The sequence below is a fragment of the Alosa sapidissima genome, chromosome 17 (assembly GCF_018492685.1).
Source record: "Alosa sapidissima isolate fAloSap1 chromosome 17, fAloSap1.pri, whole genome shotgun sequence".
NCBI lineage: Eukaryota > Metazoa > Chordata > Actinopteri > Clupeiformes > Clupeidae > Alosa > Alosa sapidissima.
Window position 1 is genome coordinate 22656583 of NC_055973.1, and position 15000 is coordinate 22671582.

The following is a 15000-nucleotide window of genomic DNA, read 5'->3' on the forward strand; positions in this document are numbered from 1 at the left end:
AAACCACGTTGTTTTTCTCTCTACAGTCTGGGACTCCCTATCTCTGTCTGGCTACTCTTAACACTTTAGGCGGCCGTGCATTCTCTCAGGTTCTCTGCCAGAGAACCCTTTTCACTGTTCTGCTGTTCTCCAATTCTCTGCCAGAGAACCTTTTTCACTGTTCTGCTGTTCCCCGATTCTCTGCCAGAGACTTTTCATCGTTTTGCTGTTCTTCGATTCTCTGCCAGGGAACCCTTTCCATTAATCTTCTGTTCTCTGCCAACCTCTCTCAGATTTATTTTTTGACCGGTTCTACAACTCTCTCTAGTACAACAATTTCCTCTCAGTCACTTCAGTGTTATCTTAAGTGCCTGAGCTATTTCTTCATCATCGTTTACTATTGTTCTCCAGCCAGTTGCCGCTCCTTCTCTCCTCCGCTGTATCTTCTCTGTCCTCTATCTCTCTTCTGCACTCCTCTCCCTCTCTCCATCCATTTATTGCGCTAATGGCACCATTGTTTCTCTTGTACCCATCACTCTCCACTCCTCTGCTGGGAACTCTATGTCGGAGTGCCGGATGGGTAGAAAGATGACTGTTGATCTCCAAATGAAAAGCTATTTGTTCACAAAACACACAACTTAACACAAAACAGACAGTGAGGCAGATAAAAAAAAAAGAATATAAGTTTTGTCTTCTTCTCTATCCTTTCTCTCCCACTCTCTTCATTCCTTTCTCTCTCTCTCTCTCTCTCTCTCTCTCTCTCCACCTCTTCATTCTTCTCTCCATCCGTCCACAGTAGGAGAGATGGCACTCTTACACCCTGACCATCCCTGTCCATACCAGCCAGTGGATGAGTGAGTGCTGTGTCTGGGACCGGGAGTGGCGCTAAAGCCCTCGGACTCGGCCGCTCCAGCCGACGCTGCCCCTGAGGGTGGCAGAGGGATTACAGGCCCTGGGCCGACTCTCAGCCCCTTCCTCCCACACTGTCCAGGGGCTGGACTGCTGCCGTCCATCTCAGCCAGCGGATGAGTGCTGTGTCTGGGACTGCAGACAACCGTAGCATTTTCTCTGCTGTTTTAATCCCTCTCAGCCCCTTCCTCCTCACTGTCCAGGACTCTGCTGCTGCTGATCTCCCCTCCTGCTTTCCCCTCCTTGTCACGCAAATCTTGGAGCTGTTAGCACAGCAGTCCGAATAGGAGGATATGGCATGTGGTGGGTCATTCACTGAAGACAACCAGCGCATTTTCTCTACCGTTTTAATCTCAGAACTATGTCTCTCTCTCTTTCACACACACACACACACACACACACACACACACACACACACACACTCACACAAAATCTGTTTATGGGTAAAGAATGCCTGATTCACCCTCAACAATCCCACCTGTAATGGGTCTTTTATATACACAAACAGTTGCAGTTTCTGATAGAAATGTTGCGACTGAAGTAATTTCTTTGTCATTGATTCCCTTTCACACACTTTGCAGACAACAGTCGGAGTGTGGTGGTGGGCATGGTCTGCACGTTCTCAGAAATGATACCAAATCTATAAGGGTGCGCTAGCTTAGCTTAGCTTCAAAGCCACACTGGGGGCACAGTTCTGGATTTTTGGGAGCAGGTGTAGGGAGTTTGGGGACTACATTAGAGATATGTTTTCACAAGAGCTCAGATTCAGAGAAAGAATTACAGCCTGTCGCAGGCTGCCGACTCCAACTGATGTGAACTCCGCAAACGCTTGTGTTCCCTGTCTCCTGCAGACATTACGTTGATAGACTTACAGCTCGCTACCGACGGGGTGCCAAGTCAGTAGATTAGACGTGCCTGGCAGGAATTTAGTGCCTGGCTGTAATGAGAAATACTTACATTAATAAACACTCAACCCTACAATGTTTTTTAGTGCAGCTCATAATAATATTGCACACTACGTTTTCTTCTTAAGGGCCACTGAGCTGAGAGAGATTACGCTGGAGAAAAACAGTACTTTTGACAGTGAATGACATGTTGCGGCATTAAAGGCAGTACAATAAAAGGCTGAACTCTAAGAATGTCCATCCATGCTGTGTGTGGTATGAACACAGAGTCTCACTGGTGCACCATGCACATAAATGCCACTGAGCATACGTCCTGTTTGCTACCTCAATTGAAATGCAAGTGAAATTCAAGAATTGAATTGGAATTTAAGAGCCAGTTTCAGTTCAATATCATATACGATATGGAAGTTTTCTGGATTTAGAGCTGATGTGAATGTGATTTTAGAATAACCTTATAAAATGTATCAATGTATGTCATATAGGTTAAAGTATATAATGCATTTGGATCAGATCATTTGGATCAGACCATGATGAAACAGAACTAACGTCACCAACAGACGATCCACTTTCAATTCCCAATTCCGTTTGCAAGTCTGTGCCACTTTGGATAAAAGCATCTGCTAAATATCAGTCAACGTTAATTTTAAGGTCTTTTTTTTTTCTCTACGAAGTACGTACAGTATATATAATTTATTTAGCCTATATTTCATCACTCAATCGCTTCAACAGTACTGACAGAAATAAGACAAACCACTTAAGACGGAAACATTTCAGACAATGCTTCTTTCTATGTACTGTATAGAGCAGGAAATACAAACCCATGCACTGGGCTTGGTTTCAGAAAGTGATCTTATCTGTGACTCTGTAAAGTCCATCACTGCTAATATTACTGCCCAGACAAACCTAAAACCACTGACGGCAGGTGTTATGGCAGGTGACCTTGACAGGGTTAAAAATGTCAAGTCAAGTGTCAGTAGACTTCACCATTATTCCAGATGTGCTTATTTCCAGTATGTTATGAACTTGATGCTCATCTGGAGCAATTATCAATTGGCAGGTTTGGTATGAGACATTAAAATACTAAACACAAAACAAGTAATAAATCTAACTACCGGTAAATAAGTTTATCTGTGCACTAATCCTTCAGTACAGGAGCTGGATCATTAAATCATAGTTCCTGGCATTAGGCCTGTGCCTGTTCCGGACACAGGTAATTGCATTATGGCTAATCAATGCTATCCATGATAGATAAGATCAGTGATTGACAGGGCTCTCAAGTTGACCATGAGACATCCACAATTGATAGATTATCTCACACAACTTCATGTCTTCATGTCTTTTCTCACACTGACTTTTCGTCTTCGCTGCCTCCGATGTTGAGTGTTACCAGGTGCGTAACTGCAGCGTTCCGTTCGCGACGCGTAAAATCCATTTTAGATGAGTGGTCTATTTTTTCCGAACATACGCGCCGCTATGACGTCTGGTGTAGCTACTTCCATTGATTATAGTGGAAGCTAATTGTTGCAGCAGACGCAACGCGAACGGAACGCTTCAGTTACGTGTCTGGTGTAGCTCAGCCCTTATTTTTAAATAAAGAGTTGAGCTGACAACAGGATCCATTCATTTTGTACATGTAGTTTGCAGGTTACACACACGCACAAGTATGAGCACAAAATCTGAGAGCCTTGGTGATTGACCTGTCCCCGTTTGATGAGGTCATGCTTGCGGCCTGCCTGCAGAGGTGGCACTGCAGTGACTCAGCAGTATCCACGGTGACACACACACACACACAATCCCCCCTCCCTCGCTGAATACTCTGCAGTCTGTCTGTCGATAGCAGCAACACAGACACTTCCCTGGCACACTGCCTCCTGCTCCCCCTAAACTCTATGTTCCATCACACACACACACGCGCACACACACACACACACACACACACACACACACACACACACACACACACACACACACACACACACACACACGCACACACACACATGCACACACACAGAGTCTAGGTCAAGGACAGAAATAGACTCCTTCAAAGAGAGAGAGAGTGTGTGTGTGTGGGTGGGGGGGGGGGGGGGGGGTAGCTAGGGGGTGTGGTAAGCATAAACAAATACTGTGAGCCCATACACATGTGGACAAACAAATACTACCACACACACACCCACGCACAAAGACAAACACTGAAAATGAAGGACTATTGATTTCAATTTCCTGCTTCTGCCTAAAAGCATCCTTGTCTGGTGGCCCTTGCGCACATAGCTTGTGTTCCGCAGCTCTTCATCAGCCATCAACTGACCTAGGGTCGGTTGCCGTGGCGCTGTTATAGCGTGTGAGAGGGGCATCGACGGGATTATCTCCCTCCTCTCTTTGCTGCCTTCCAGATGTCCCCTCTGCACCAGCATCCAGGAAACCCCCGGCAACCACAGCCGGCATCTCTGGGAGATGCAGCTCAGACTAGATTAACGCCACGCCGTGGATCTGATGGAGTGGATGTTTCCGTGGCATTGTGTGTGTGTGTGTGTGTGTGTGTGTGTGTGTGTGTGTGTATGTGTGTGTGTGTGTGTGTGTGTATGTGTGTGTGTGTGTGTGTGTGTGTGTGTGTGTGTGTGTGAGAGAGAGAGTGGTAGAGTGGAGATGGGGGAACGAATATGCAAGTGCCTAGTGGTTAGTCCCATTGGTTGGTTCCTCCTCCCTGAGACCAGTCTGTCTCCATGACAACAGACACACCCAGTCTGGCCATCGATGCATTTTCATTCATTTTCACCCAGTCGCCCTCCTCAGTTCAACCCCACAGCATAGGAAAGCTCTGCCACTCCGCACTTTAGCCAGCATTAGTCAGCATAATCTCTGCAATAATATTTCTAATACACAGGCTTCACTGGTTGCGTAATGGTCCAAGCCTGCTTTTAGGAGCTGTAAACTGTTTTATGAGTCTAAGCAGACCAATAGACCTATGTGTGCAGGGAGAGTCTTTACTCCAAAACCCCCTGCTGTTAAATGGCAACACTTTGTTTGTCATTGTTTAATTCATTCATAACTAAAGCCCTATAATAGGCCTATATACATGTATATAAGACTCAAATGAGATGTAACAGGTTTGGGTAGCCCTCAGATGGATGCAAGCCGTCCCCTAAGCACTGAGATTGTCCGACACTATGATTAATGGCCTTATGAAGCCACTAGGTTCAAAGATGACATTTAGGTTCATGTTTGCCCTTTGCAGCCAAGATGGCTGGTGAGCGCCGTAGTTACGTGAATGAGGCTCTCCACGCCTCCATTCAGCATTCCAAAGCAGACTCCAGAATGTAGGACGCCACTTGGAATAAAAGGCATTCCATTACAAAGCACCTTTTTATTGCATCTTCCCAGATGATTTGTTTTGTAGCTTTCAGATGCTCACTTCCTGTTTGGTAAGTCCTCACTATGTAGGGCTATTTCTAGATGCCTCTTCCAGTAAACAACAAAAAGTTACTATCAAGAGAAAGATTAGTCACAGATAATGAGACACCGTCAGGTCTAGTGACAGAAACAAGATATCCAGTTTCTAGAGCACAAAAAAGTGTACCACAGGTACAAAAACATTTGAGTTAAATTACTAACTCTGTTGTTCTGTTCTTTTAAGATTAAGTCTTTAATCAAATTACTCACAAATAATTGCATAATCGAGACTAAACAGATTACTTATAAATAATCACGTAATCTAGACTAAACAGTGGATTCAGATCAAATCTAAAAAGTAGAAATGTCAAAAAGAGTGAGCTGTTCTTGATGACTATCAGAGTAAAAGTGAACACTGCTGCTGGATGTTTAGTAAAATGTGGTGTTTAAACCTGACCCAAGCAGGAAGAGAACAGGGTGGCGGCCACATTTCACCAAACCAAGGTCATGTTGCCCCACTCACAGAGGCCCTTTTATGACGGACAGGGGGGAGATTGTTCAGATCTCACACTCTCTGTGATTTTCTCTTAGTCTCACACTTTCTCAAACTGAATGCTCAACAGGATACCCCACCCCACCCTCCTCTGTCGCAGCAACACTCCTTCACCTCACATTGTGTGCCACATATTGCTAAACCTAAACAAATGCGACAAACTGTTGGCACAAGTCACATCTGCAGCAAGGAAAGCAGATGCAATGAGCTGGCAACAAACCAGAACTCAACAGCATTGTCCAGAATATGGCTATGTATGTTCACATAATAATCAAATGCCAGCAAAACCTGAGAGCCTACACATCACTTAGGCCTCAATAACACAAAAATGAAGAGAGGTCAACTTGGTTCTTCTTAGCGAAGTTATGATCAGAACTATGTTATGAAGTTATGACTAAACTACGGTGAATTATACCTAGTGCAAATTTAGCTTCCTGATGTGTAGCCTATACATCACCAGGCCTCAACATCACAAACATGAAGAGTTATGAACAGTGCCTCTGACTAAACAATTGTGAACTATACCTGGTGCAAATTTAATGTCCCGATGTGTAGGCTATGTTACATTTTAGTACACGGTGGTCTTTTACAGCCTAAAACCTCATTTCATCATCTGAGCTTAACCCTAATTCAGCACTGAAGGTATCTCATAGACATGATTCAGGCTCTCTCGATGATGTTTTAAGCCCCCACCGGCGACTTCAAGGCAGCGCTGCAACCGCCGACTTCAAGGCACCTAACCCTAACCCTTGCCTAACCCTAGTGCCTTCCATGCAGCGCTGCCTGGAAGACGACGTTGGGGGCTTAAAACACCAAGAGACGACTTGCTCCTTGTTAAAGGCCCTGCCCAATTTGCCCCATCATGTCTGCCCCATGAGTCCCACCTCTGATTCCCGAGTGCAGTAATCTCTGCAGGATTGCACCGTAATCCTACTGGATCCGCGGACAGTAAGAAATATGACACATAATCCACCAGTTCACTCATCAATAAATCACCAAGCCCTGTTAACTCCTATGGGGTAACTGGGGAGGGAACTGGATAGGATCCAGCTACACGTTGATGAGCCTAGACAGGAAATTCAAGAATAACCCAGGAAGTACAACACATGATACAGACACCAGCGAGGAAGCCCAGGAGGTTGGAAGCGTTCATGATTCCATGCACACGAACAGCCCAGGTCATAGGTCACGTCAGCAAGCCTGGACTTTGAAACACATGGCAGCCCCAGCTAAGGTAATTACCAAGTCTCGCACTCCGCTTGTCACCAACAGGCCTCTCCAGTTGTCAGCTGCTTCCAGAATGCAATGGCAAAAACTCAAAAAGTAAAAAGCATGGCTAAGCACTATGCAGGATGTGAGTGAATGAATATTGTGGCCAATAAAATCATTGACACGTTTTAAATAGTTTCTGCTCCATAAATATTGTCAGCAAGGCCTGAAATTCTGCATAGTCTCCTCCTACAGGCAGAAGAATTACGCTTAACACGGTACCATAAAAATATCAAAGACAAAACAAAATCCACTGCTGCTGCGCCCTAAAATGAAAAAGTGCCCAACCGAAATGACACTTTCAGAGACACTTCTCCCACAGACTGGTAGCAAAAAGACAAGCTTGCATAACTTTGCGAACAGCAGTGGCTTCAGCGCCGTGTCTCGGTGTGTGACTGCGACTTCACCGAGCACTATCGCTTTGATGTGAGCCAAATGAGCGCACGATTCATCCAAAATCATCGTCCCGTCACTGTTTTCCCAAACAATTCGACAGAGAAACTTAATGCAACCAATTCTACGTAGGTTTAACAACATTCCCAAGGACAGACATTGTTTATTTTGACAACACTCACCCTTTGTTGACTATTTTTTGACAGTTTATCGGGCGTACTGTAGTCTCGTTGCCTTCACGATGATCCGCCCTCCCGACTGCACTTCTCAGTGACCGCAGGCTAACATTACCGCCTTTCAGATTTCATCCAATCAAATGTCCAGAACAAAACATGACAGCTTTATTGACCAATCACAGTGAAGAAGAAACGATCTTGACAGCCCTTATCTCCTATCTCTTCTTCAGATTTAAAAACGCCTTGCTGGCAGCTCGCAAGAACGGGTGCAGGCAGCGCAATTTGTGCACTTTTGACAGACAACTGTAACGTACAATGAATACGTTTAACTCCTTTTACGGGACAGTTAGGACCCAATCGTTGTGAAGATCACTCGTTGAAGTTGGCCACCCTTCAGCTCAAAGGATATGAAGTCAGTGAGCTACCGCTTGACAGTAGGAGCAAGAATGTCACGTTGCCTGTCTGAAACGTCAGAATGTCTTTACAGGAACGAAATGGCTGTATTTAATTCTAGGAATGATAGGCGATATAAGTGTATAACAGCTGTTCGCAATCCAAACCCATTGGTTGACCACCAGCTCAGCCGATGACTGCTCTGCCTGTGTGTCCTCTAATGGGTGTCACAGCTTACAGCCAGACTCAACATATTCACGTTAGATTTCGTGTTCTGTTTTAAATTAAAAATTCTGGTAGATAGGCCTACGCTTTATAATTTAGAATCATTAGTGTTAAGTTTCATTTATTTTGGTATGTGAGATGTGGTTTTGTTACATGAAATTAAGATCTTGTTGAAATTGCCCATCCTAAATGCATGACTTCATAATTCCGTAATTAGATGGTTATTAGGCCTGTTATAGTAGGCTAGGCTACACAACAGTACAATGTCGCCATCTAACGGTTAGCTTGTAATTCAAATTTGGCGACTTCTCGGCGCCCCATCCTTAATCAATGTCTGGCTTCTGCGTCATCTCCTGGTCATCCCGGTCTAGGCCATAATTTATTGTTATGTTGACAAAGAATCGCTTCCTCTCCTTAAATAGTCAAGTCATTGGACTTTATTTTTGGGTTAAAAAATGAGTTGCGTTGCAAATTGTGTTATGGTTATGTTGTAGCCTATACTCTTTGTTATAGGGTAGCAAAATTTAGCCAGGGACAGGATTCCGGATGCATGAAAATATGCTAGGGCCTACTCATTATCAGGATTGACTAAGCCTACTAGTTCTGAAATTGATCATAGATATAGCTTTGGAAGGACCCTGACCAGTTGAACAGGTCAGCCGTTTTAAATAGGCCTACCTGGGACTCATTATAGACAACAAACTCAACTTCAAGGAACATGTCAATGCCATCCAGAAACGCACACAAGAAAAACTACATGTCATACCCAAACTGAAAGCCCTCTCTGTTACACCCCACCTCCTGCTCCTATACTCTACAAAAACATCATCCAACCCACCCTGCTGTACTGCTCACCCTGTTTCTACACAATGCTAACCGTCACCAGCAAAAACAAACTCACAAAAAAACACATATATTGCCTCCAAGATAATCAGTCCCCCCACACCCAGCCTATCAGACATGAATGACACAGCCATCACATGCCTAGCACATACAATAGCAGCTGACACAGACCATCCCCTGAACCAATTCTTCACGCCGCATATACAGAGCACTGAACTAGACTAAAGCCATTTTCAAAAAAAGTGTTGTCCCCACCACCATCACATTGCTGAACAAGCTGTAATACTGTCACCACTACCTCAGTTGCTTGTAGTTTTCACACTGGATGTGTCTATGCGGGTGTCTTAATGCGATTTGTGCTGAATGGGGATGGGTAATGCTTTGTGGATGAGATATATGTCACATAAGTGGACAGAGCTTGGAATCCATCAGATAAAACAAAACAATTTAGGGCCCTATCGTGCACCCGGCGCAAGGTGGCGCAAAGTGTTACGCAAGGCTTATTCTAATCTTATACTCAATAAAGTGAGGAATTTGTCGCCATGCCTTTATTAAACCTTGCACCCAGGGGTGTGTCAATTAAGGACATAAGGTGGTATGGCGCATGATCCAAAAATTGCTATCTTACACCCTCTAAAAATCATTACGCCACTGACCAAGAAAAACCTGGTTAATAGCGAAAGGCCCATATAAAGCACAGCTGAAGACGCACTGTCACAAGATGTAAGCAGCAACTCCTCTGCAGGATAAATATCCTAAGGATTTTTATTCATTCATTTGAACATTATTGGGGTTGTGTTGCTTTTTTCAGGCTATGTTTTCAATGGCAGTCAATAGTGAAAGTAATTAACTGTGTAGAACTGTTTCTACACGTTGACTATGAGACCATGGTAGCCTGCTGTCGTCATACTCAAATTCTAGTCAGAATATGAGTCTGATACCGCTCCATTGGGATGTGATTATGGTGCGTGTTTCAACCAATACAGGGGTTCTTCTCCACAAATACCTTAACATTGTCTTCTAGTTGTTGCGCTGTCAATATCTTGTACAACAGACGTGATAGCGAAATCTAAATGTCTACATTTAGCAGCAGCATTTCTGTTTCAGGAAGAACGAAACACTTTTTAATGAAATGTCACTTACAAAGACATCGTACCATACTGAAAGCTAATATTTTGTCACTAGTAACCTACATCTGTTCTCTGTCAAACACAGTTGCATTTTCAGCTCTGAACAAAACCGAACAGCTCTGGTTCGGGCATAGATGCTCCACAATGGTCCACAAAGTCCAGACCGAACTTCCCAACCTCAAATGTTGTAGTTGGGGCTAAGTTCGGCTGGCATCCAGGCGAAAACCACGGTGAGATTAGTTTCAGGTAGGCATAATTTAATTGGCAGCCGTGGCCTACTGGTTAGCGCTTCGGACTTGTGCAAGGCACCTACCCCTCACTGCTCCCCAAGCGCCGCTGTTGTTGCAGGCAGCTTACTGCGCCGGGATTAATGTGCTTCACCTCACTGTGTGTTCACTGTGTGCTGAGTGTGTTTCACTAATTCACATTTTGGGATAAATGCAGAGACCAAATTTCCCTTACGGGATCAAAAGAGTATATATACTTATACTTAATTGTTGTAATTTATTGTGATTTATTCTCAGTATTTAAGGAACATGTTCCCATTTATTTGGCTTTAGTATATTGAGTATATATATAGTATATAGCTGCCAACTCTCTTTCACTATAGCTGTAAGCTACCTTTTTTCTCAGTGGTGTCACGCTCCTCCAAATGTTTTCCAGAACAATATATTGTCCCTTTTTATTCACTGTACAATCCATTATGCATTACACTTACGGTAGTTGTTGCTGTAGCACATGTTATAACAGGCAATTCTTCCCATTACAATAGTGGTATCAGTGTGCTTGCATGTTAAAACTAATTAAGCAATATGGCACGAGTGCGAGTGAGGCTAGTAAGGATAAACCCACGGCTGTGGTTCAGCCGTAGGTCCAAGTGATATGCTGCATTGTATAATAAACCCTTAATCAAAATGTTTTACAGTTGTTATTTAAAGGAGATATGATACCATGAAGATGTTTGACAGCAGGGAAGCAACTTCCCCTCCGATATTCATTATGTTTACTCCCTTTGATAGAGGGGATCTGGTTATAGAAACATTTGCTTAGAAGTACTAAGACAGTAGGATATCCCCTCCTAACTACATACAAAACAAAGCATGAAAACCAACATAACATTTTGTTTTCAAAGAGGTTTATTGAAATAAATATTTTCAACTTTATAAAGTCAGTCATTTATAATGCTATCACACAATCAAGACCTGGGGATTCTTCTCAAGCTTGTGGTAGTGTTTGATATGAATGCTGTGACAACATGAATTCACGCCAAAGTTTTAATCTTCAGGCCATAAATAAACCAACCCCCCAACAGAGTGTGGTCAGAGCAGCCAGCGCATGTGTTAACAGTAGTGTGTGACTCAAAACCTCATGCCAGTTTTCCTGTAGTCTGACAGCCCCACAGGAAGCAATTGTTTGGTGACCTGAAAGTACAGTGCATCAGTCTACACATTCTCTATTCAGCAGCCAATAAGCTGCCTCTGTCTCTCGTCTCATTGCTCAAAGAACCTCAGTGCAGCATGCAAACAAAGTGTGCACAATGTTAAAGTTGTCTTCATCATCGTCATCATCATCATCATCTTCATCATTACCATTATAATTATTAACATTGCTATTAACATAGTAGGTGTTCACATGATTATTATAGTTTAATAAAACATACCTTTTTTCTTCTACAGTATTTTTTTCTGCATTTCAAAGCATGCCAAAGAAATGACATTTTCTGCATAGTACTGGCTATAGGAGTGCCAAAAATGTGATTCCTTTACAAAGTATGTACAAGGGGAACAGAGCAATCCATTTGGGTAAACAAAAAAAACAAACAAACAAAAAGAAATCCGCACTGCTAAACAGTATGTACACACGTGAGACTTGATGTGATGTTAACATGAACACGCATGTAACAGACAGGACGAAGGACGCTAGCAGTGATTGCGTGGGCATTCCAGTGCCCGACCATGCCAGTTGAGCCATCTTCATGGGCATTGCTGTTACCGATGGGCACAGAGCTTTCCCTGGCATCAATGTGTTCTGAAAGTCCAATAAGAGGCTATAAAACAGTACTAAACCTGACCTATACCCCTATAGGCCTGCTGTGGGCTACTACAACCCCTTCAACCCACCTCAAAGTGGAGGTTCATGGGGCAACTTTTTGGGTAATGCTGAAGGGCAAATGACCTGTTTATTGTGTTCTGATTGGATAATTGCCGACTGATGATTTAAGTTCTCCAGATAAAAAAAAAAATGTTGCTTGATGCAATGAGAAAGTGTCCATACATCAATCAGCAACACTGCCTGGCAACATGGATGAAAAAGTTGTCATCATGTATTATCATCTCACGGGCTCTACGAGGTGGACCACAGCACACAGAATAGCTGGCTTGGGTGGGGTGGGGGAGTGGGCAAATGTCCTGACTTTTCTAGATGGCAGTCACTACCTCACCTGCCCGTAGAGCACAATAACAACATTAAACTCAGCACAGACAAGATGGTAGAGTGGCCGCGTGGATAAGGAGAAATACACACACTAGGCAATGCCACATTGGCTAACAGTGAAGAAGCATTTTGCACTATGCAATTTGCACTATGCACAAGATCTGGCCATCCCTAAGAAACAATGCAGACTAGTTCATGATTGGAACTCAGCCACAGTCAAGTAAATCTAATGAAACCTGCTGTATCACTATTTTGAACTTTATATAAAAAATTAAGTATCAGTTGATATGTTGTGTTATGCAGAGGTCCATATTAGATTGAGTGAACATTGTAGAATTTTTAAGTTAAAACTATTCACAGGGCCATATTCTGGCGAGAGAATCTCGAGAAGACAACAAAATAATAATTAAACAAAAATAAAAGACAGCCGTGTCCATGGAAGACCATCTCAGAGCTGAGTCTCCACTAGATTAGTGGATTTACAGGAGAATCTCCCCAGGAGCCGCATTTCACGTATTTCAAAAACAAAACACTAAAATCCTCACCACATTACACTGCATACATTCTCACACTCACACACACACACAGAGATGCACAGACACACACACACACACACACACACACCGGAACCACAGTGCCAGAAGAACCACATGGTACCAGAACCAAATAGATAACAACTCAGCCTCCCACGATAGTGGCTGGCTCTGGACTGGATCCGCCGCAGCGTCAGACCAAACCCGGGTGAGATCCAAGCTCGGCCAGAACCACAGGAGAACAGAGCCGCAGTTTGGGTGGCCACAGCTTTGGCTGTACTCCTAAAGTGCACCAATACCAGCTTCAAAACGCCGCTCACTCAAACCATACAAATCATGACAAAACCATAGATTACATGACAAGAGCACTCAGACTTTTTTTAGATGTAAAAAAACTAACAAACAAACACAAATTCACCCCCACATCCCCTGCCTCTCTGTGCGTAGACTGGGCAGTAGGAAGCTGTATTCTCTGGCTCCAGTGTTCCTCTATGTTTAAAGCTGTGTTCGAATGTAGGTGAACTAGTGGCTGATTATGAGCGGATGACAGACAGGAGACATTTTGCATGTCTGGCAATTACAGTTTACATGCATGAGTCTTATTAAAATAGATAAATATATTAAGTTTCAAACAGTCTAGCAATCAGACTAAGATATACTGTACAGTAACCAATACACACATGATAATGAATAAACAAATGTATAATAATAATAATAATAATAATAATAATAATAATAATAATAATAAAGACATGTTTTGAAGTGCAATTCCTGCTGTTACTGGAGGAGTCTGTGCTGTACATACATGTAAATGTACCAAAGCTGTTAAAAATAAACAAACACAATCTGAGAGAGAGATGGGATGAGAAGAAGGAGGCAATGTTAGCACACAAATGTCCGCCACCAGTCAACCAACTAATTTACAGATAACATTAATAGATCTCTGCAAAATTAAAAATACAACTCTGTGAAACCTACAAAAAAAAAAAAAAAAAAACTTTCTATGTCTAATAAATAAATAGTCTCTTGGCTCAAACAAACCAACAGTGTCATACAATCTTTGCTTGTCTGTCATACAGTAAACTGGTTGTCTTTGAACCTTCAGTGCAGGCCCCGTCACTGGATTGCTGTCTTTGTGCAAATGGGATTTAACAAAATGTAACAAACTGAAACAAACTGAAAATAGGATGCTTTACATTACATTTCTGTACACGTACTGAAGTATGTTTCAGCGTTACTGTTTAATAATGTGCTATTGAGAAGTGTTCCAGCACAGAAATTTCAGTAGATCTCTTCCCAAGTTTCTTCATTGACTACATACAGTACATGGATTTTATGACTGATCTATGACTATGATATAAATCATTAATAAATGACTGCAACTAAAAATCATTGATTAGCTGATGGTGTGTTACCTTGCTGCCAAACTAGACACAGAGAATATAGTCTGGAAACACTCAGAGAGATCATGTGGGGAAGGGTTCATCCAATCAAAGTCATCAAATATCCGTTTAATAATTTTGAAAATAAATTTGCTTTGTTTTAAAAAACATAGCTGTGTAATATTGGTGTGATTTTGTTTTCACTGCAGAATATTGCTGGGTCAAGACGCAGGATGACCTAAAGAAACACATACCTTTGATCTCAAACAAACACAAGCAGTTTCTGTCTTGCATATTGTCCACTCACTTTGTTCTCTGCCTATCTACACAACGTATCTCACATGAATTTGATATGTTCAGAATGGCTTTCAAACATCAGAAGACCCTCCCTCTCTGGTGTCAACCAGCCAATCCAGTGTGCTCTTGAAGCATGGAGCGTTGCCTCCACATAGAAGACATTAGGAAATGGGCCAATGATGAGACAGAACAG

The 15000-nt window shown here is 42.8% G+C and overlaps 1 protein-coding gene across 1 annotated transcript in view; it reads right to left on the reverse strand.

The window, feature by feature from the left end:
- Positions 1 to 7659, reverse strand: part of LOC121688947 — a 105072-nt gene extending 97413 nt beyond the window's left edge. Inside the window, exon 1 of the mRNA XM_042068863.1 lies at positions 7578 to 7659. The gene's annotated coding sequence lies outside the window, so the exon portion shown is untranslated. The remainder of the gene's footprint in view (positions 1 to 7577) is intronic.
- Between the last annotated feature and the right edge of the window lie 7341 nt (positions 7660 to 15000).